Genomic DNA, 21,239 nt, shown 5'->3' on the forward strand with positions numbered 1-21,239 from the left:
CTCTCCCTGACAGAGAAGCCCGGCAGGCCACACAGTCTACAAGGTTGCAAAGAGTAGGACACAACCAAAGCAACCCTGCATGCATAGATGCAAGACATTTTTTGCCTATGGCAGCTCTGCCCCAGTGAGAGATGAGCGTGAAGGTGGCACAGCTACTTGGCTTGTGGGGACCCTGGTGGCACCAAGTGTGCAGGGACACAGACTGCCTCTGCCGCAGGAGTTATGGCCCTATCAGAGTCTTTTTCGAGCCTCTTGTAGCTGGCGATCAGAAGGCCTTTTTGGCCAGTCTTTCTCCATAGCTCTGCCCATTCAGGTACTTAGAGGGTTCCCTTCCCTGGGGTCCTTCTCTGTTGTTTGGTGTGTCAGGCACATAGAGGGGCCCCCAGGCTGGGTTCCTACTCTGTAGTTCAGTGTCAGGCACTTGATGGGCCAGCCTCTCTATTGTTCAGCTGCTGATGCTGGCGCGGGGAGAGAGGCTATGGTGATGGCTCCACACTGCTATGTGTGACTCAGCAGTATCACCTTGCCTCCATGGCTGCCTGACTTTCCTCCACAGGCATTTCCCCTCACAATTTCCTTCCTCACATCCCCTCGATCCTTCTCTCCGCAGTCAACAGCAGCCCTCGCCCTGGGATTGGTCCACAATCCCTAATCCTCAGCTCCCAGCCTCTGTACCTTCCACCGGACCTGCGTCCCTGTCCGGGATATGTATGGCTGCAGCAAGGACTGTCTGATTCTCACCCCATTTAGGCTGCCACAGATCAGCTATTTCACTCTCAGCCTTGAATGTTTCTCCTCTGACTCAGACAAATGCCCTGCTGTGGGGATCAGACCCCTGCTTCAGTTCCCCCACCAGCAGAGGGGAGGTCCAGTCCTACTAACACTCCCGCTTTTCTCCCTAGTTCCTTCGTCCTACCGAGTTTTGCATGGTTCTATATATTCTTTTCCACTGGTTAGGTACTCCTGTCTGCTCTCAGCTGAGATATGTAGGTGTTCTGCATGCACGTCTGTGTCTGAAGGTGTATTTCTGATGTATCCATGGAGAGAGATGTACTCCATGTCCACCTACTCCTCCGCCACCTTCTTCTCTCTCAGTATTGTTTTAATTTATTATCAGAGAAAAGTAAGATGTTTCCAGAACACCTTGTTCTTTGACCTTAGACAAATCACTCAACTTTAAAGCCAAATTATACATCATAAAGAAAAAAAAATGAAGGGATACACTACAAAACACCCAACCAGTATGCAAAACTGTCAGGGTCATGAAAAAGAAAGACAAGTGGGAAACTATCATAGACCAGAGGAGGCTTAAGAGACAAAGGAATCAAACAGTGTGGTTTCCTGCCTCGGATTCTGGGACAGAAAAAGGACACTCATGGAAGAACTCCTGAAATCTGAATAAGATCTGGAATTTAGTTCAAATCAACGTGCCAGTCTTGGCTTCTTAGTTTTGACACGGGTACCGTGTTCTGTAAGATGCTAACAGTGGGGGAAACTGGGCGGGGTATACAGGAACTCTGCATCCTATCTTTGCAACTTCCTTGTAGACTAAAATTGTTCTGAAATAAAATATTTATGCAAAAAAAAATTCTTTTCAAGTCAGGAAGAGTGGTAAAATGACCTCAGAATGCTAATCAGCACTGGAAGAAAACAGAAAGAAATAAAGCATATTTAGGATTAAAAAGGAAAAACTAAAACTGGTATTTATTTGATATGATTATTTACACAGAAAATTCAAAGCAACAGGCAAATTGTTAGAACTAATAAGGCTTCAATCAACTGTTACATACACACACAGATAATTAGATGTAGATATTCTTTTTTTTTTTTTACTATATGTATACTTATTTATTTTAAAATTGTAGACAAAGTACTGTGTCAATATCTGTTGAGCATAGCATAAAGTCTATACCATTATAACCCAAAGAGGCTGAGTTCATGATGAAATAAACATGGTTTTATTTTTATTTTAATTATTAAAGAAACAAAGTCTTTTTGTTCTCACTGAAATTATTTTTATATTTGAATATGCTTCACTATTTTCTGAAACTCAAAAAAATGTGTGATACAATCATTTACTTCCATTCAGTTCAGTTGCTCAGTCATGTCCGGCTCTTTGTGAACCCATGGACCGCAGCATGCCAGGCCTCTCTGTCCATCACCAACTCCCGGAGTTTACTCAAACTCATGTCCATTGAGTCAGTGATGCCATCCAACCATCCCATCCTCTGTCATCCCCCTCTCCTGGCTTCAACCTGTCCCAGCATCAGGGTCTTTTCCAAGGAGTCAGCTCTTCACATCAGGTGGCCAAAGTATTGGAGTTTCAGCTTCAACATCAGTCCTTCCAATGAATATTCAGTATTGATTTCCTTTAGGATGGATGGGTTCGATCTCCATGCAGTCCAGGGGACTCTCAAGAGTCTTCTCCACCACCATAGTTCAAATGTATCAATTCTTTGGCACTCAGCTTTCTTTATAGTCCAACAATCATTTAAATGTTTGTTAATTCATTTTCTCCAGTGTTTTGTTGTAGTGGTTTTTGCAACTAAGGAATATGTCTCATGAAGAAACATAAATCCATAATTTTCTTTATTGGCTGTTTTAACTAAATTTCATTCACCAATTATGGAAAGACTTTTGTTAAAATTTGGCTATAGATTTCCATCTTCTCTGATGTCAATCAGTTGTTCTGGCAAAGCAATAAACAGGTTTTTAGAAGAGGTAGCTATTCTTAAAGATACCATTATAATAGCAATAAAAGCTATAATTTACTTAGGAATAAATCTACCATACGATGTACAATAGCTTTATTAAGAAATAAAATTTTATGCTGAAAGATATAAAGAAGAAATGAAATGAATGGAAAGATGCACCATGTTCATGCAAGGAAAAATGTTATATTGCAAAGATGCCACTTTCCTACAAATTAACATAGAGCATCAGAGTTTTTCATAGGATATTTCCAGAGTAGTTAATTTCCATGGAGGGACAAGCCACAGGAAAAACTCCACAGAGCAATGACCACTGACGATAGTCTGATCTCTTCTTTGCCACCATCCCAGGGTGATGGGGTCTGGGTCTCAGTTCCCATTCACCCCAATAGGGTGATGAGCAGAGGAGTATCCAGTCAAACCTACGACTGGGTATGTTTCAATACTGGCTGAGTTCTGTGTTTTTGAAAGAGGAGGAACATAGAAAATTGGTTCCTGCTATTTCTATTGCTCAGGAACCAAAGCCTCTTCAACCCTTGGCTCTGGCCAACTAGGACATAATAAATAACCCCACTAGTGGAAAAAACGCCTTCATTTCATTCCATGAGTTTATAAATCAGTATGTTACTCAGTTATCCCCTGACTTCATCTAATATTTTTCTCCATCACTCCACCATTGGGGAGAGTGTCCTGCAGGAAAAACTTACATTCTGAAATGTGCATTTCATCTTCTTCCAGTATGGAAAAGCAGGCTCACTGGAGGAAGGGGGAGCAGCCACTGCCAGCGCTCTGCTTGGAAACCTGCCACAGAAAGGCATCCAGGAAGAATCTCACTGGAAGATGACTATCAGGCTGGATCAGGAGTTGACAGCCTGCAGCTCATGCACGAACTGCAGTGACCCTCTGGGAGAGGAGCTGGCCCCTTGCCCTGCCGGTGTCTGTGCCTCCAATCCCAAGAAAGCGCTGTGACATGGCTCAGCTCGAAAGACCAACCCCAACAACGACACCCCTGTGTATATGGGACATCACAGTTTGCAAACCATTTTGTCTCCTTTGATCCACAGAACAACCCTGCGACTACTGCCATTTGAAAAAGGAATGTGGCATTTTACAGATGGGAAGCAAACCTAGGCTTCAGATTCACAGCTAGCAAGCAAACAAGCCAAAACTCACGCCTAGATTAAAAATAAATTTAAAAACTGTCCTTACTCTTCTGTCTCCACACTTGGTGCATCACTGCTTTCTGGATGTTTCCCGCCCCCGACTCCCACCTGTCTCCGCCTCTTGAAACTGTGGTTTGGTCAAGAAGCCCCGCAGGGGCCGTTTTACTCCTCTGAAGTGAGAGAGGCCTGTGGTTGGTCCATTGGCAAGACTGAGGGAGGGGCTTTGGTAACTTCAATACAGTGCTCCTGCTAAAAAGAAAGGCAGTTCCTCAAAAAATCCCTCTCAAAACGAGGAATTTTAAAGAGCAGCCGGCGACACCTTCTCCGCGTGCTGGGCGTTCCTCCTGGAGCCGCGCAGAGCAGGCACCTGGCCAGCCCACTGCTGCCACCTTGTGGCCGAGAGAAAGAGCGCCCACCCACTCCCCACCCCGGAACCCCATCAAACAAGGAAGCTGAACAAGGCTAGGGCCGGCCGGATCTTTTCTGTCCTTCCCGGGCTCCCCTGGCAAGCCCCTCCTCTGAACCCCTACTGCCAGGTTTGCTAGGGAGCTGGTGTAACCTTCGGTGGGTGGCTGCAGCGCTTCCTCAGGCCCCGGGACTGTCCAGCTCCTGACGGTGAGCACGGTGGCTGTCACAGGGCCCTCTAGGTGGCACCTGCTGCCCAAAGCGGTAACCAGCACGCAGGGCACTCGCCAAGCAACTGACAGATGAAACAAGGATTTGCTCGTAAAAATAGGCCTGAACCGGACACCTGAATGCCGGGTCTGCTGCTACAGACCTGAGCATCAGAAAGCGGGCAGAGGACACTGCTGGAAATAGAGCTTGTGACAGACAGCCCTGCTAACAGCCACTGAGGCAAGTTTAGAGGCAGAAAGCATCTGGGGCCTTGTTCCACAACTCATATTCTCAGGGGACGCTGATAAGCTCTGGAAAAGGGGTGCTTTTTGATACCTGTTTGTACGTCCTTCTAGTGGAAGCATTATATCTGAGTCTGAGATGCAATCGCTCTTTTAAGATGCAGTGTGCAGTGATTTCAGTCCAGGATTTGTTTGTTTTTAATATTCCCACCAGTAACCATCCGTGGGGTTGTGATTTGCTTAATAAGAACTTAAGACCGTTCTATCTCAAAGCACCATGACATCCCATTACACTTGGTAGCTTAGGGTCCTGAAGCAGATCATTTCTTCTCTAGTCCTCTGTTTCCCTACCTATGAAATGAAAAGATTGAACAAACCTGTATTTCTTAAAATGTGGTTTGTGAACATGTGTGCATGAGAGTCACGTGGTCTTATTAAAGACCCAGATTTCAAAATGACTGCTTTGGGGTCTGGGTGGGGAGTTGGGGGCGGTCTGCATTTTAATCCATTCTTCAGGTAATTCTTATGTACTAGTGTTTGAGAGGCAGGAAACAAGCTGATGTGGGATCTAAGGCTTATTGAGATCTATATGCACCAAACACTGACCAGAGCAGATCCTTTCCCTCAAAAAGCCCACAGTCCTGCTGGGAACAGAGACGAGTGAACAGAAGGTACAGCAAATGATAACAGATGCTGTGGAGGGAGGAGGAGAGAGTGGTAACCGTCTAGGACATCGCCCCTGAGGGCTTCGAGGGGACTCTGGGGTTGTCCGGAAAGACTGGGTCACCCGGGGCAGACAAGGTGCTGCTGACGGAGGTCGGGAGGGGCGCTGTAGGCCTCGTGAGCAGCATGTGACCTTCCACCCGTCCTAGGACAGAGGGGGACTGTTAGATCTCTGATGCCCCACCCCTAGGGTGAGGCGGCATCTGTAAGCCGAGAGGGAGACGCTAAGGATTAGCCTGACGTTTTCATTTGATCCAAAAATGGATCCAAAGCTCTGGTAATCTCATCCTCCCCTTCCAAAGCAGTAAGAGGTCAGGTCCTCACGAAGGGAACTGCCCAGGGCGGCAGCACTGTGTCTGACAAGGCACACACGTGGGCGGGCCGTGGGAGCCTCCGCAAAAGCTGGCCTAGGATTTGGGTCAGCACATTGCTTTCTCCATAAAGGATATTTAAAAACCCTAGTCCTTTTCCTCCTTATTTCTCTTTCTCCTGCCCGCCTTTTCCATTCAATTTCCTTGACTATCAATTTCCTTTTGAATTCCCCTGATAAGGAAGCCTGACAGTGCTGCAGTCCGTGGGGTCGCGAAGAGTTGGACATGACTTGGTGATGGAACAACACTGTCTAATATTTAAAACTTTACTTTCTGTAACTTTTAGAAAGATGTATAAAAACTCAACCCCATCTTTATTCACCTGCTACATAGGATCTGATCTATGATGTTCAATCTGCCTTCTATGCCTCACCTGAGTTCTGTCCAGGCCTTCTTACCCAGATGGCCAGTGTCTGGTCTCCTCAGCCTGGTGCCCTTTTGCATGCCCTGAGCAGGAACAAAGCACCTTCCCACCCATATCCTGCTAGTGCTGTGCTGGAGGCTGCTTCTATGGGCTCATAGGAGCTGATTCTTAATTTTCAGGAATTTTCTGAGTCAGTTGTTAAATACAGACATTGTTAAAATTTAAATTACACATATTACAATTCAATAAGATGTTAAAAAGTAATCGATGCTCAAAACATACCACTTCCCAATTATTTTCCACCTTATACTCTTCTCTCTGCTCTTGGGGTTATTTACACCTACTGTATCTGAATAATGGAAATACTGCATAATGTGGAGCCTCTGCACAGGTCTTGCCAACTCCGAGTTCAGTGACATCACACTGGTAGCTTGATCATAATGAAAATATTCATGCCACAGAAATCAGCATATGCTAGACCCGAGGGCTTGATTTATTGTTTGCTGATTGTCTAAACTTAGGAAGATGATGGAAAATATTAATATTATATTGAGGATTAAACTCAAAACATGTCCTATCTATGGCTGTGATATTGCAAATAGCACAAAAACTTGAAAGAATATCCTCCCCATATTTGAAGGCTACTAGCTGATTTAGGAAAATATCGTTGCTGTCACTGAAGAATAAGCAAAGTTTCAACTTGTGTTTTTGTGGCTTTACTTTTGTCTTGTTGGCTAATGTACAAGAAAATACCACTGAACATTTCTTCATTTTTGCAGCCAGGTACAGGTACAAGAATTCAGCCAAGATCAACAAAAACATCCTGTGAGAATTAACTGGCAATAGGGAATAGATAACAAAAGAGGGTTGAATTATATGATGTGTAAATTGTATGCTAAACATGTTTTATATCAGCAAAAATTTATAAAGCATGTGTGTATTTATGTATATGCACTTGTGTATTTTCCGTGGAGCCCAGGGTTAAACACCAGGGCACACTTAATCGTCTCTGAGTGTCATGTCAGTGGAACACAACTCACACGCATCAACGCAACAAAAGCTTTGTTGGTTTTAATCACCATAGTGTCACTGGAAGGAGCACTAGATTGAGGTCCCTGAAGACCCATGTTCTCTCCTTGACACTGCCCCTCACTGGCCACCTGCCACTGGCCAAGTCACGCAACCTATGTCCACAGCTCAGTTCCCTCAGGTGCAAAGACAGGTGCATTGAACGGCATGAACAGTCAAGTCCATTCCAGGCCTGAAGTGTTACGATTTTATGACTGTGTGAGGAACACATGAGTCTAAATTGCAAGGCTGCAATCCGGGAGAGGTTGGAAGCACAAAACTAAGGATACCCCCATTTACACTTGAGTGTACAATGTCATCTATGAGGTCGCAGGTGTGTTTAAAATGCCTGCATGTGGTTTGGTTAGTATACTTTCAATAGGAATGACATGAATCCAGTCAAAGGGGAGGAGAGAGACATACCCATAAAGAATGTCTTCCTAGGCCTGTCAGTTTGAGATGAAACAGCATAAATCTGCCCATGGAGATGGGAGTGAGAAAAATGCATTAAATATACTCCTCAGGCAAAGGCACTCTTGTCCTAACTGTCCCCCTCCCCACACGGCACCAGTAGCCCAGGACCCGAGGAGAGATGCCCACAGAGCACAATGATCCAAAACCCAGCACTTTAGAGCTCCCGTGGTGCCTTTGGAGATTTCAGGATGCTGAGCAAGAAATGGTTAAGCAAGACTGTCCTGAGCCCGGCAGCCACCGGCAGGGGAGGGGCACTGATTAATAACGCGAAAGGGAAGTTGGGCCTCCTTCTCTCTGCCCAGTGGGGAAATCCATTTTCAATTTGACCTCAATGAGGAAGTTACACTTCCTGCCAAAAGGAGTGGAGCACAACCTTCCCATCCCCGCAGCACAGAAGAACCAGAAGACAGAAGGCAGATGGAGAGAGATAGCACCGAGGGCTGAGCAAGCCCAGGAGGGACGGAGCAGGGCGCTGATGGACACACATACACACCCTCCTTGGTAAGACAGGGATGCTCACTCACTGAACTGGAGAACACAGCTGGGAAAGGAGAAAACGCTCCCAGGTGTGGAACAGGAGTAGCAGGAGACTCAGGAGGTCAGCGACCGTGAAAGAGTCTAGACACACCAGGCCACACCGCCTATAGTTGCCTTAGCAGAGAGTGCGTGGAAAGCAGACCAGAAGTCCACTGGATATTGGCATTATAGTATGTTTTTAAACTAATGTATGATTTTTAAAAAATATGTAGATCTTATCCCATTTTTCTGTCTTTATAAAAGCCCAAGTTGAAGAACCCCTCTGGAAATTGCTTCTGATTGACAGCTGGTGCAGGAAGACCCCGACCTCATGGTTAAAGCCCAGGATCTGATGCTTTAGAGTGAGAAGAACCAGGTTAGTGGCCCTGCCCCCTTGATCTTCGTGTGCTGAGATCTTCAGGACATCTGTTTCCTCTAGGTGTGAGATACATTTGCACGTTCACACACTCTATCGGCTAAGGTCCAACCAGAGAAACAGAAAGCACCTCAGCGCTTACGTTCACATGCAAGGGAATTCAATGAAGGGGATGGCAAGCTGAGCAGTTAGGCAAGGGTGGTGAGACCACCCCAAGACAGAGGAACAGAGGGAGGAGGCCACTCAGGGACCTGCCATACTCTGGGCTTTCCAGAGGGGACAGGAGACTCGACAGAGAGGAAGTTGTTACTGGAAAAGCTGCCTGAAGCAGGGGGGCTGGGGTGAGGGGTGGGGAAAAAACCTTTCTCCCACATTCCCATTGGCTGAACTCAGTCATAGTCTGATTCCCTCCCATACAGGGCAGAGCAGGGAAAGTGAAGGAATGGGCCCAGAGCTAGCGCACACTGGATTATTTAATCCTGGAAGTAACCCCGAGTGACTATTACGATTTCCATATCACGAATGGAGAAAGCAAGCCTCAGAGATGATAAAAACCAACACAGCCAACAGCAGCATAAATGGTGGAGCTGAGACAGAAACTTAGATCTTCCATCTGTCCCCCCACACTCTGTCCACTCTCCTTATTTGGTCCTACAGTGGTGTGAAGGCAGGGCTGTCTACTGAGCCACATGGCACTTCCAAGCCACTGATGGTCGTGGTCCTTAACCTGCAGCTCGTGCCTGGGCCAGGAGTCACAGTCAGGGCACCACACGGTGCTCTGGCGAGAGGGGAAGCTGCTGGGCGCCAGGACTGCCATCCAGGGAGGTGAGCTTGTGGAAGGTCTTGCCCAACCTCCCCAAGCCTCCATGAAAGGGCCCTGTGTGCTCTTCAGAAGGTAGAGCAATGGGCCAGCACGTAGGGTGTGCCAGCTCATTATCGAGCCCTCCTTCTGCTCCCTGGAAGCCCAGCCTGGGTGGGCATTCTGTGTTTCTGATGTCAGATGGCCTGGTTCCATCTTTCACTGGGGCTGGTATTTGGTTGATCCTTCAGGCTCCCATTTGGCTCATAAAACACAAACATCTGCTGGGGTTCTGGTTGGCCTGTGGCAGGCTTCAGAGTGAAGCGGGTGGAGAAAAGGTGAGAAGGAGAGAAGGAACCAGGGGAGAGAGGACAAGAGCAGCCTTTCTGGACGAGTTCATTAGCTACCGGGTGATGGAGAAGCTTCATCCAGCCAGAGCCATGGCCAGCCCCCAGGGACAGGAGAGGCAAAAGAGAAGATGAAGTTACATGGAGCTTCACTGGAAAGCTTGGAGTTGAGTCTGTGCAGGCTTTTCCTCCGTTGCTTTGCTTCCTCCAACTGTTCCTTTTCTCACCAGTTGGCTATTATTTTCTAACCCATTTTGATAATTACTTTATCAATCAAGAAAGATAAACAAAAGCCTAAAATTACATCCAAGGGAATGAGTTCCTAGAGCCAACCAATCTTTAGTATTATGATTTTTATATTTAACTTTTTTTTTAAAACAGAAGTGCTTGGGAAACCGTTTTAAGGCTTGGTACTTCATTTGTGGTTCCCTAGAAGATATTAGCCACCCTCTGCCCTCCTGGCGCTGATCCAGAGGGCCAGAGAAATTACTTAAGGAAATGCTATCCAAGCAAAATAAACACTCTAAAAAGATTCACTTTCAATTGTATCCTTATTAGAACAACAATTTGCCTTTGATTGGCTTATTAAATTAAGAGAGTATTGGGTTGAGGGAAAGCCACTTTTAAAAGGTAAAATGCAGGGAGTCTACTCTACATCATTGCAACTGCTAAGGAAGAAAGAGTGTCAGTTAATGAATAAAACTCATTTTTCAGAAGCCAAAATGTTGTCTAGATGTGCCCTGTGACTGGACATAAACCCAATGGGGGGGCGGGGCCTCAACTTCCGCCTGTATCCTAAATCCTTGACTTTGGAATGAAAAAGTCATTGGGGCCAAGCACCCTTGTGACCAATTGGGAAGGCTTGCATGGCCTGCCCCACCCCACCCAGACCCTCCCCGGGCTCCTTAACTCTGTGCCCAGCCAGGAGGAGGCCTGGGTTTTCTCTCCCATAGAGAACACTCAGGACTAACATCTTCAGTGATTACTCCCGACAGTCCTTAGCAGGTTCCATAGGGATAGCAGACCTGAAGGAAACCATCCAATTTATAGCTGCTCACGTAAAAGCCATCAGGAGAATCACGAAATGATTCTCCATATGGTGCCCTGAAGCTTCCAAAAACTATACGAGAAAGGGGCTTGGAAGGAATTCTCTCCTCTTCGGAGACAAGGAGGGTTGAAGCCAAGCATCTGTGGCAAGCGAGGACAGACACTGCTCCCCAACACCCACCCCCACGTGTCCCCAGGGGTGGCCTGGAAGATCGTCTGTGAATCGGCCCCGCACCCGGGGTCACCGACGTCGGCTTGTTCGGCTTTTCCATTAACCAAGCTTGTGTTTTCTAGTGTAAATGAACTCTACAGTTACATTGTGTGGAAGCATCGGGACATGGTTTGCCAAATGGAAAAACATTTGGAGGTTGGGAAAAATATCTTGCACATAAATTACTGAAGGCACAGAGAATCTAAAAGAGGGATGAAATCAGAAGCCAAGGAAAAGCCGGGAAGGCGCCAAAATAAAAAACGGAGAGACAGAGACAGGGAAAGCGATGTAATGATTTCTCTTAATGACCTGCCTTCAGACCAGAGAGGCAAGTTTCTAAGCCATGTTTGAGCCTCATAAAAGCCATGTGCCTGCGTATCGGGAAATATCCTTTAAGTGGCAAGATCAAGCCCACATTTTTCATCCTTTCTGAGTGGAGCTCTCCATTGATTATGTTAAGAGCTCACCACCGGTAAGAAACACAAAAAGCTTATTGTCTTTGACTGTGGCAAAGGCCAGTTACACACTTGTTAATTTCCTGATTTATGACACTGAGGAGATGAACTGAGGGCAAAACTTCCTTCTGTCTCTCCCTCTCTCTGTCTCTGGCTCTCTCCACCTTTGTTTCTGTCTCTCCCTCGCTGTCTCTCTTTTGGTGGTGGTGGTGGAAACTATTAAAACAGAGGCAGATCAGGAAGTTTGTGATAAAGAGAAGCCAGGCTCTCGTCTGACATACAATCTCTCTTGGCTTAACTAAACTTGCTCCTTCAAGGCCTGCCATCAACAGAGTTGGGCTCACGTTTCACCACTAAATCTGAGTCAACAATCTCTAATCTGGACACTGGGTTCGGAATCCAGGCTCAGGTTGCACTTGGAAGCTGACAGCCGGGACGAGAGCTGAGAAAAATACGGCCTTTGTTTCGGGTTTGCTCGTCCCCGCTGAGCTGAGCTGAGGTCATGTGTCGTTTTCTGTCATCAACAAGATAAAAGTTTGCACCTCTCTGGCCCCGAAATGACTCTCCTGCCATTTATATTAAGGCCAAGAAGCTCTCTGCCCTGGGATCGGAGGGCCAAGTGTGTGGAGAGCTGGGGTTTGGAGTCCTTTTCATCTTTCTGACACATGATACCGTGACATAGGCAGCCCTTGCTGGGTTGCTATGCAGATATACAATTTCTGAAAAGTTACACCCGGAAAATGAAAACCCTGGGCTGGATTAGCATTTCACAAAGAACAGGGATAAAATGTGTAGCAGTTAGGCTAAAAAGCTAAAAAAAAAGAAAAGTGAATTAAAGTTTCATGAAAACAAACTCTTTTTTAAAAGGATCAATACATAGAAAAGTATCTTATTGCATTCCTGGCCTCTGGTCCTGAGCCCTAATCCAGCTACCGAACGTGAAGGGTACTGTGAGGCGTACGGCCGAGCCCTGGAAGGGAGGTCTTGGTGTGGGCTGGGGGCTCCAGTGCTGGGAGAACGTGATCCAGAGGAGCCCTCCTGGGTGCTGTTATTTTATGAAACTCTGCTTTCTCTGCCTATAATTGTTTTCATTTTTCTATGTTGTGATCATCTTTCCCTTTTGTTTAAATAAACCTAGAAAGAAAGGGATAAGAATACCCCACAGTCCAAAGCTTGTGGCTAAATACGCTTTGGCACTGACCTTCCCTTTCTTGGTCAAGGTCAAAAGGCACGCCTTCCAGAGCTCATTCACTCCAACACCAGCCTTTCCTAAACAAAAAAATTTTTTTCAACTACTTCCAATACCAGAAATTATCTTACACAGGACATTTAAATGAAACGTGAGTGAAGTGTTGGCAGGAGAAGTAGGAGAGGAGAAATAAGGAGCGGTTTTTCCTTTTTCTCCCCAAACAGCTGAGGCTTCCTGAGCCGGCCTGTCCACACCGCTGGGCAGGTGGTGGCCTCTTACTGCTGCTCGGACATCCTGGAGGGGAACAGGAAATGGGGTAGGGGGTTTCACAGACATAGAGGGTGTGGAGGAGATTTGAGGGACTCAGGGTCCCACAGTGAGGGAGGTGCAGCAGCCAGAATCTACATATCTAACAACTCCTTTGACACTGAGTGTGCCCTGCGTGACAGGTGTGTGAAGGGAATGCAAAGATGAATTACCCCTGGTCCTTGCTCCCAGGCTGTTAAAAGGAAGCACACGAGTGGAAATAAGCACAGCAAAGAGCTTTGGAGTGAATCCCCTTGAGCATTCCTATTTGCTGGATTGTGAGGCCAGCAGGGTTTGCAGAGAAGAGTTCTTTTTCAGGACAGGAATTGATGGGCGGTTAGGTGGAGAAGAAATGGGCAATTAACTTTTTCTATAACTCAGGGAGATGGGAACCACTTCTGTGCTCGTCCACATGACTTCCAGGATTGATGCTCCAGCCACTCTCAAAGATGATGACATACATGAAAGTGTATGATTTGGCCTCAAAATACTCAATTAAATGCTCTTGCGCTCACAAGATGCTTTCAGGCATCCATCCATCCATCCACAAGAGGGAAGCTGAAACGTGAGTGTGCTGGTGAGGCGAGGGCCAGATATCCGACCGCCCAGATGCAGCAGCGGGCTCTGCCCTTACTTAGCCTTTGTGTGCTCAGCTTCCTCATCTGTAAAATGGGAATAATCATAGTAATTACCTCCTAAGGGCTGTTATGAGGCATAAATAAAATAATGCAACCAAGGTGGCATTTAGAACATGTTGGGTAAATGCCCATTAAGATGAATGGTGGGGTTTATTCTGGTGGAGTTCGTTCCCTCTTGGAGGGGGTCACATCTGCTGGTTTGGCCCTACCCTGCAGGTGAGGAATGGGCGAGGAAAGAGAGGGTGATCTCTTTCCAGAGGTCTAGAAGCAGACTGGAATGATGTCATCAGGCATGTGCCCCGTTGGCTGATTCAAATTCGTACTGAGTTGTGACCTGAGTTGACACTGGTATTTCTGCAGCTGTGTTATCACCAGAGAGCACTGCACGTGGGGGCTGAGGGCCCAAATTGTGAGTTTCTTCCTTATCAGCTGAGTGACCTGAGCAGATCACTTAATCTTCCTGGACTGTATCTTTCTCATCCAGAAATGAGGATCACACTGACTGTATAGCATGGGGTTTATTAAAAATTGTCTGGGCCCATCTGAGTGACTGCCCTGTGTGGAGTCTGGCACTCGGGGACTTTCAACATTTTTGTCCATTTGTGCAGTCAGCTAGCTGACCTCGGATCCAGTGGTCCAGCCCCAAAGTGACGGTGAAGACGGGCTCTAGCCCCCTGCCACTGGGCAGAGGGACACAGTCCTGTGTGGCCCCGGCAGTCCCATGCTGCTCTCACTTGACACCCCTTCACCATCCAAACAAGAGCTACAGGAGAAAGCCCCGCTTACAGCTCCCCGAATCAGAATAAGGGAAATGGAAACCAGCCCCTGGCCCACATGCCCCCTTTCTTCCTGCCGCAGGAAACCTAACACGAGACCAGAGTGCCTTTCTCTTCTCTTAGCTGCGGGCCCAGGCCCCTTCCCATCTCCCTCAAATTTTCCCTATGGAAACAGTGACAGTCGTGTTTTTGGTGATGTTCAAAACCAGGCATCAAGAGAAGTAGATTAGTTTTTCCTCTCTGAACACAATATAGAGGTCAAAGCTATCTGAAGTGCATGGTTTGGGTGCCAAGGCTGGGGCTTCCCAGGTGGCACAGTGGTAAAGCATCTGCCTGCCAATGCAGGAGACGCAGGTTTGATCCCTAAGTCAGGAAGATCCCCTGCAGTAGGAAATGGCAGCCTGCTCCAGCATTCTTGCCTGGAGAATCCCATGGACAGGGAGCCTGGCAGACTACAGTCCATGGGGTCACAAAGAGTCAACTCAGCCACAACACGACTGAGCAACTGAGTACCCTCCCCCTACCACACACACACACACACACACACACACACACACACACACTTGACCTGAACTCTGCCTGAACCACCGGGCCTCCTGGGCACTGGTAAGGTTGTTTAGCACTGCACAGAGAGTGTGGCCACTGGAGCTCACTGCTGGGTTCTGCCTCCATTTGTGGACAGAAGCCTCCTTCATTGTCATGCCTCAGGTTTTTTTGACTGAAATGGGGATGATGGTCAAGCTAGTGCCTCTCTCACAGGGTTGTTATGAGAATTTAGTAGCGAATGTATGCAAAACTGGGGCTGCACACAAAGGAAGCACCTAAGGATGGGACCAGCCGAGGCTCCTCCTTTCACGAGAACGCCACACACTGATGGCAACTGCTCATTCTGTCCACCATGGCGAAGATGGAGAATAAGAGGCCGTTTCTGGGTGACGAAGACTAACTTGCCATCTATATATGTACCCGAGGGTCAAGGAATGATCTCTAAGGCTTTTGGGGGGAAAATGTGTAACCGTCCCATTGCCTGGAGTCACTGCAGAGCACAGAAGCCTTGGGGCAGCGCTGAGTCTTCTCCCTTTTGTGTCGTGCCTCGCTTTTAAAAGCTGCCTGAAGATGTACTGAACTGGGGCTGCCACAGCACCTCCTCTCTTGAGCCTCAGAAACAAAAAATGAAACTCCAAACGCAGCCTTCCCATGTCTGCCTCACGGTGGCTCTGGTTTCTGGGGTTCCCTGTCCTCTCCTCCCATTAGGCTTGTAGGAGAAAAGGGCCTCAACTCAGCCGACATTTTCTGTTGCAAGGATGGAGAATAGCTCCTCAAGGATGCCGAGTTAGGAAGGCCAAGGTGCCCTCCCTTGAGGAGCCTGGATGATGTGGGAAGAACAGTGTGAGACGAGGCCTTGGTGCATTTAAACAAGAGCCGTGGGAGCCAGAGGGAGAAACGACCAATTGCCCCTCAGGGAAGCAGGCCTGACTCCACGGAGAGGTGGCACATCAACTAAGCTTTGAAGCGGTTGGCTTGTTCATTGTGGTTACAGATAATAGTAAGAAGGAGGGCTTTCCACGTGAGGGGCCTAGGAGACACGAGGCAGATAAGCAGGATCCGCTTCCTCAAGGACTTCACAGACTCGTAAAGGCATGGCCAGGTGAGTGACTGGACAAATTGAGTGTGCTGTGCACTGGACGGAGGTGGGCTTGGAGGGGCCTCAGCCCAGAGGGGAGGGGAGGAAGTGGGCCCTGCAGCCTCCCCAGGAATGCATTCCTAGAGTAGTTGCCAAGTCTTGAAGGGCTACTGATACTGCCCTGGGAAGACAGGGACAGACAGTCAAGGCCAACTCCCTGTGCAAAGACACAGGAGTGGGAGAGAGAGCTGGGGTGTCAGGAAACAGTTCCTAATTCTGCAGATGGTGTGCAGGTGAGGCTGAGGGCAGGGAGCCAGTGGGGCTAGAAAGGCCAGCAGGGGCCAAAGCGGGAAGGGTTCTGGGTGCCACTCCATAGGCCACAGGGAACCGCTGAAGAGCTGTAAGCAGGGTAGACACATTCCCGGGAGGGACCCTGTGGAAGCTTGTCAAGGAAGCTGAAGCTAAGCTCAAGTGTAGAGGAGGAGCCAGAGAGGACAGGGAGCAGGTGCGAATCCTGAGTGCCTTTGCCCCTGGGTCCCAGCCCTGGCCTTTGGCTGTGCCCTCTGGGCAGCACCAGCTGGCATCTACAGGTCTGCTTGAAACTCAGGCTGCCCATCCAGTGTCAAGGGAACATCTGCAAAAGAAGTGGTTTTGTGTAGCTGTGAATCCAGGCTCAAAGTGTGCATTCATATAAACCTTAGGAACTTACAGAGAGGTCCTGCTGAGACCAAGAAGTGGTCCATCTTTTCCACAACCCCACCTTCCCACCACGTGTAAGCCACCCGGGGCAGGAGTGGTGAGCTCTGGTCTCTCCTGGGCTACCCTCAGCATCACATATGGGTGTGTTCAGTGGGCCTTTGCTAACCAACAGGGAATTCACTACCTAATTTCTCCGAAAGCAGAGTGGCCTCAGCCTATCCACACACCCAATAAGCCGTGGAGTGGGGTAACCATGAACACTCAACTCTCTGGCTTAGTTTTAAATGAGGGCCACTTTAGAACAACAAACTGAATCACTGCCAGGAACTTACAAAAATGACAATCCATGAAGATGTCAACATGCAGATTGGACGTGCAACCTGGGTTCTGGGCCAAACCCCTGGGTTTGAATCCCATTCTGTCACTCACTGGCTGCATGATCTGGGGTGACTACTAAACACACTGAGCTTTTAGATCCTCACATGCAATTAAAAAAAGGGGAGAAATACTAGGACCTTCTGTGAGTAAATGAGGCTAATAATGTACTTGTACTCAACATAATGTTCATAATGTTCATAAATGTTCATAATGTTCATAGTGTTCATAAATGTTGGCATAATTATTTCTATTTTTCTCTATACAGTTTTGATAGCCCAAGAGGATTCTGTATTTCAGGGAACACTGAGATTAAGAGAAGGTAGAGAAAGAGGAAAAGGTGTGCTGTCTGATGAGACACCACAGAATCTTTTCTTATTGAAACAAAGGGAGCTTTTGTTTCCTGAAGGGTCAACATGTTTGCTGGACAATCTTGGACTACAGACAAAAGCAGAATCAGTATCCTGGGCGATGGTGTCTACAGCCAAGTCCAGATAAATAATGCTATCAGGGACTCTGCACCAGACCGCCCCAGCTGGTGCCCGCCCCTGTATGAACTCGGCTAGGGCTGAGGGATTCCCATGGAGTCATAAACATAAACCCACACTCGGAGCCTCCAAGATCGCTCAGGCTTTACAAGAGAAAGAAACTAGGTCGTCAGAATCCACCCCAAGAATGGTTATTTAGAGAAGATTGCTGATGGTGCCTACGTTTTTTTAATGAACATTTATTTTTTGACAAGTGAAACCAACTCAGTGTGGAGCCTGGGCAGGTCAATTCACTTTTCTAGGCTTCAGTTGTTTTTTTTTTTTTTTATATATGTAAAACAAGAGGATTGGGGTAGATCTACATTGACTAGAACTAGGTATTCATGTACTCTCCATCTTAGAAACTTTCTGATGTTTAATTCGGGTACCAAAGCAAAACCAGATTGACTCTTCCCATTCATGAAGCACTCCTGACCTACAGGTGAACTGATGTACTGATGGGAGCGGAGTGCACCGGGGAGTTTTGCTTCTAGCACATGGCGCTTCCTGAGCCTTAGAACCAAACCCTTGGAACCAAAAAAATCAGGACTTGGAGAGCCTTTGGGAAGGGGTACCCCAGTATACAGGCCCAAGAGCTCACTCCACATGTGCTGTGTGTTGTCAATGATGGACATGGTGGGAAATCAGACCCTCAAACAGACCAGGTGGGCTCGTGTTTGCAGAGATGCAGGTTGGGAAGGGCCAGCTTCACTTCTTCTATTTCGACATCTTTTAAAACTAGCTTTATGTAAAAAAAAAAAAATTTCCCTGGGGGAAAGACATGAATACCTTCTGTAACAAGGAAAATAACAACAATAGTCATAATAATGAGAAAAGCAAAATAAGCACATATAAGTGCATTTTTCTTTCTTAGAGATTTATTTTTGTTTGATGAATCGGACACTGTGTCAGGGAATGAGGAAACGTTGGGGGCCCCCCGCAGGGAAAGGGGTGCCCAGAGGTGGGGCTGCTGCGTCCTGCATGGGCGGGTTTGGTGTTGGGGTCGGTTGGTTGGTTTAATCGGTGGCTGGAAGTTTTCCTTTTGTTCACTTTTATAAATCTCTCCCTGGGCTTGCGAGCTTCCCCTCCCTCCCGCCCCCTTCCCCTGCCCCCCCACATTTCATTTTTAAAAAGCGAGCTCGCTCGCCAGGTGTGTCCCCCCAAGCTCTCACAGCTCTAATAAATAAGGAGCACCTGTAAGACAGTAGCTTGACTTGTTAAGTGACTCTGTACAAAGGAGGATATAGAAATACAGTATGTACACCGCATCCACGGCCCCGTGGTGCTTCAGGGCCAGCATGACACCGTCCTTGCCTCACCCGCCCCCTCCTGCTGCCAGCTCAGCGGCCTGTGGGCGGGGGCACCTGGACCCCTCCAGAGGGAACAATTGCTTTATTGGAGTTAGTAAACAGATACACTGAATCACAAGGTGATTTGATTTTTTTTCTTTTTTTTTTTTTTTGTTTTCTTCTTTTTTTGGATTTTTTTCTTATTTTTTCTTTTTTTTTTTCTGTACTCATCAGAATGGGATACTCCACAACTGTCTCACCAACTCAGTGCCAGTACACATGCTCTAGAGGACTTCTGGACTCCCAGCTACAACTGTACAAGTGCACACAAGAAAATCTACCCTGTTATCCTCCACCCACTGATTGAGGATCGAATTGCACATTTCTCTTAACCATGACAGGAGAAAGCAAACAGTGAAACAGAATCATGGGTGAGCTTTCTCACTTTCCCTCCTGTTTTCATTGGTTTGTCCATACCATTCTAATTATCATGAAAGGGCTCTGCGTATAGAGAGATTGCTTCACTGACTTCCTGGATCACCGAAAACCATCAGGGTTGAAATTTCATCCAAGTCTTTCGTGACGCCCAGCAAATATTCCCCCTCGGATTATTTTACACCTTCAGGGCATTTTGGTCTTCAGTTCAACACTCTTGCTCTGTTCCCAAATGGGGCGCTATTTAGGGGAATTTAAAGAGAAAGCTGAGAAGAATAAACATTTACCGAGTTCTCTTGGCATTCAGTCTCTGAAAAACCACAGTATAAACTATTCATGCTGCTTCTTACATCTGTCAAATCGAAAATTAAAAGCCATAAAAGTGTAACACTGAAAATATGGCATTAAAAAGGATAAAGGTGGCCTTTGTAAAAATAACAAGAAAAGTATATTAGCCAATAAAATATTCTAACTCTTCATTTAAAAGTGCATCCTGGGCAGGACAGAGATGAATCTGGAAGCGTTGGGACTCCAGTACGATCCCTCTCCGCCGTCAAAACGTGAACAGTATAGGTCCAAAACCATACAATGCAAATCACAACTCTTCGTGTAGCAGCAAAACCACAGCAGTTTTTAAAAAGATTTAAAAAAGATTTTTGTTTTCAAATCCAGATCGTCTTCCAGCCTCACCCTCTGAGCCTTGGAAGATGGGGCGGGGAGAATACCTACATTGGTCCTTGTGGCTTGTTGGTGTTTTGTTGTTGGGTTTTTTTTTTTTTTTAAACCAGGGGCAAAATCCCTAAGTTCCTCTGGGGAGAAGCAGAGATGGTGGCGGCAGGAAGGCTGGGCCCGCTTGGTGGGTCCAAGACGTGCTGGCTTCTCTGGGCTAGAGGCCACTGAGGGAGAGCTGCTTCCTCTGAGATGCTTAATGACAGGAAGCGGCTTTATTTGCTTGAGTTTTAGCCAGAGGGGGTGGTGAGCGGACCAGCTGGTGTCATTGGATGGCGAGATATGGTTTGCTCTGCGCCCTCTCTCCATGCAAGTTACCCTGTGAGTGCGCGTTCCTAGAAATAGAGGAGAAGGGGTTTGTTAGAATCCACTGGACCAAACCGCCCCCCACCCCCAGGCTGGGGAGAACCCCGGCATGAGTCAGAGCAGCGCGCTCTCCAGCCGGCAGGTCAGACTAGAGAGGAGGCCCCACAACGGGGCGGCACAGCCTGGTTTCCACACAACTTTCATTCACGGTTCTGTGCAGGGTCAGCCCTGCCAGCTTTGTGTGAGGAAATGAAACTCGAGTCGCTTTTTGGAATACCATAATGAGCATGGCGCACCACGCCCTCGCCCAAAGACCACAGCGGCATCCTTTGCGACCCGGCAGCTTTCGCTCTCCACGTTAGTGCACCCTTAACTGGCAGGAGGTCTTTGGAGCTGCTCAAGGGCACCCCCAAAGACAGGCAAGCTCCTTAGGGGACTTGGAGTTGCAGACCTCACCCCATACCTCATGTAACAGCCCCGAGGTTTGCTGCAAAGGAGGAAGGCCATGAGATGAACGTTTTAGCATGTGAAAAATTCCTGAGACACCTAGACCTCTCTTTAGGGGTTTCCTACAGGGACCACTGAGCTGGAAGAAGTGTCCCTCTCTGTGGGTCAGCCTGAAAGGTGAGCCACTCACATCCCTTCCTATCCAAACCCAACGTGGGACTCATCCCAGTACATCAGGTATGAAGGACGGTCACCAGGAAAGTGGGGAACGCCCATCCCAACTTCCACCACAGATGTCGGGCTCTGCCTCTCTATCTTTACTGGCTTATTTCATTTGCTACCAGTTTCTTGGCTTAAAATACAACCTCCTGAAGACACTCTACCATCACCCCTAGGAAGCAGCCATTTAGAAGTTGG

The 21,239-nt window shown here is 47.4% G+C and overlaps 1 protein-coding gene and 1 long non-coding RNA gene across 3 annotated transcripts in view; one reads left to right on the forward strand and one right to left on the reverse strand.

Moving 5' to 3' along the window:
• Positions 1-8,141: 8,141 nt before the first annotated feature.
• On the forward strand, positions 8,142-19,241 carry LOC133253882 (uncharacterized). Its single transcript, XR_009738488.1, has 3 exons — positions 8,142-8,232; positions 8,512-8,623; positions 19,140-19,241. It is a non-coding gene; the product is annotated as an uncharacterized LOC133253882 (long non-coding RNA).
• Positions 18,473-21,239, reverse strand: part of SOBP (sine oculis binding protein homolog) — a 164,528-nt gene continuing 161,761 nt past the window's right edge. For both annotated transcript variants that reach the window (XM_061427668.1, XM_061427667.1), the window contains one exon: positions 18,473-20,404. The gene's annotated coding sequence lies outside the window, so the exon portion shown is untranslated. The remainder of the gene's footprint in view (positions 20,405-21,239) is intronic.

This window comes from Bos javanicus, chromosome 9 (genome assembly GCF_032452875.1).
Source record: "Bos javanicus breed banteng chromosome 9, ARS-OSU_banteng_1.0, whole genome shotgun sequence".
Classification (NCBI taxonomy): domain Eukaryota; kingdom Metazoa; phylum Chordata; class Mammalia; order Artiodactyla; family Bovidae; genus Bos; species Bos javanicus.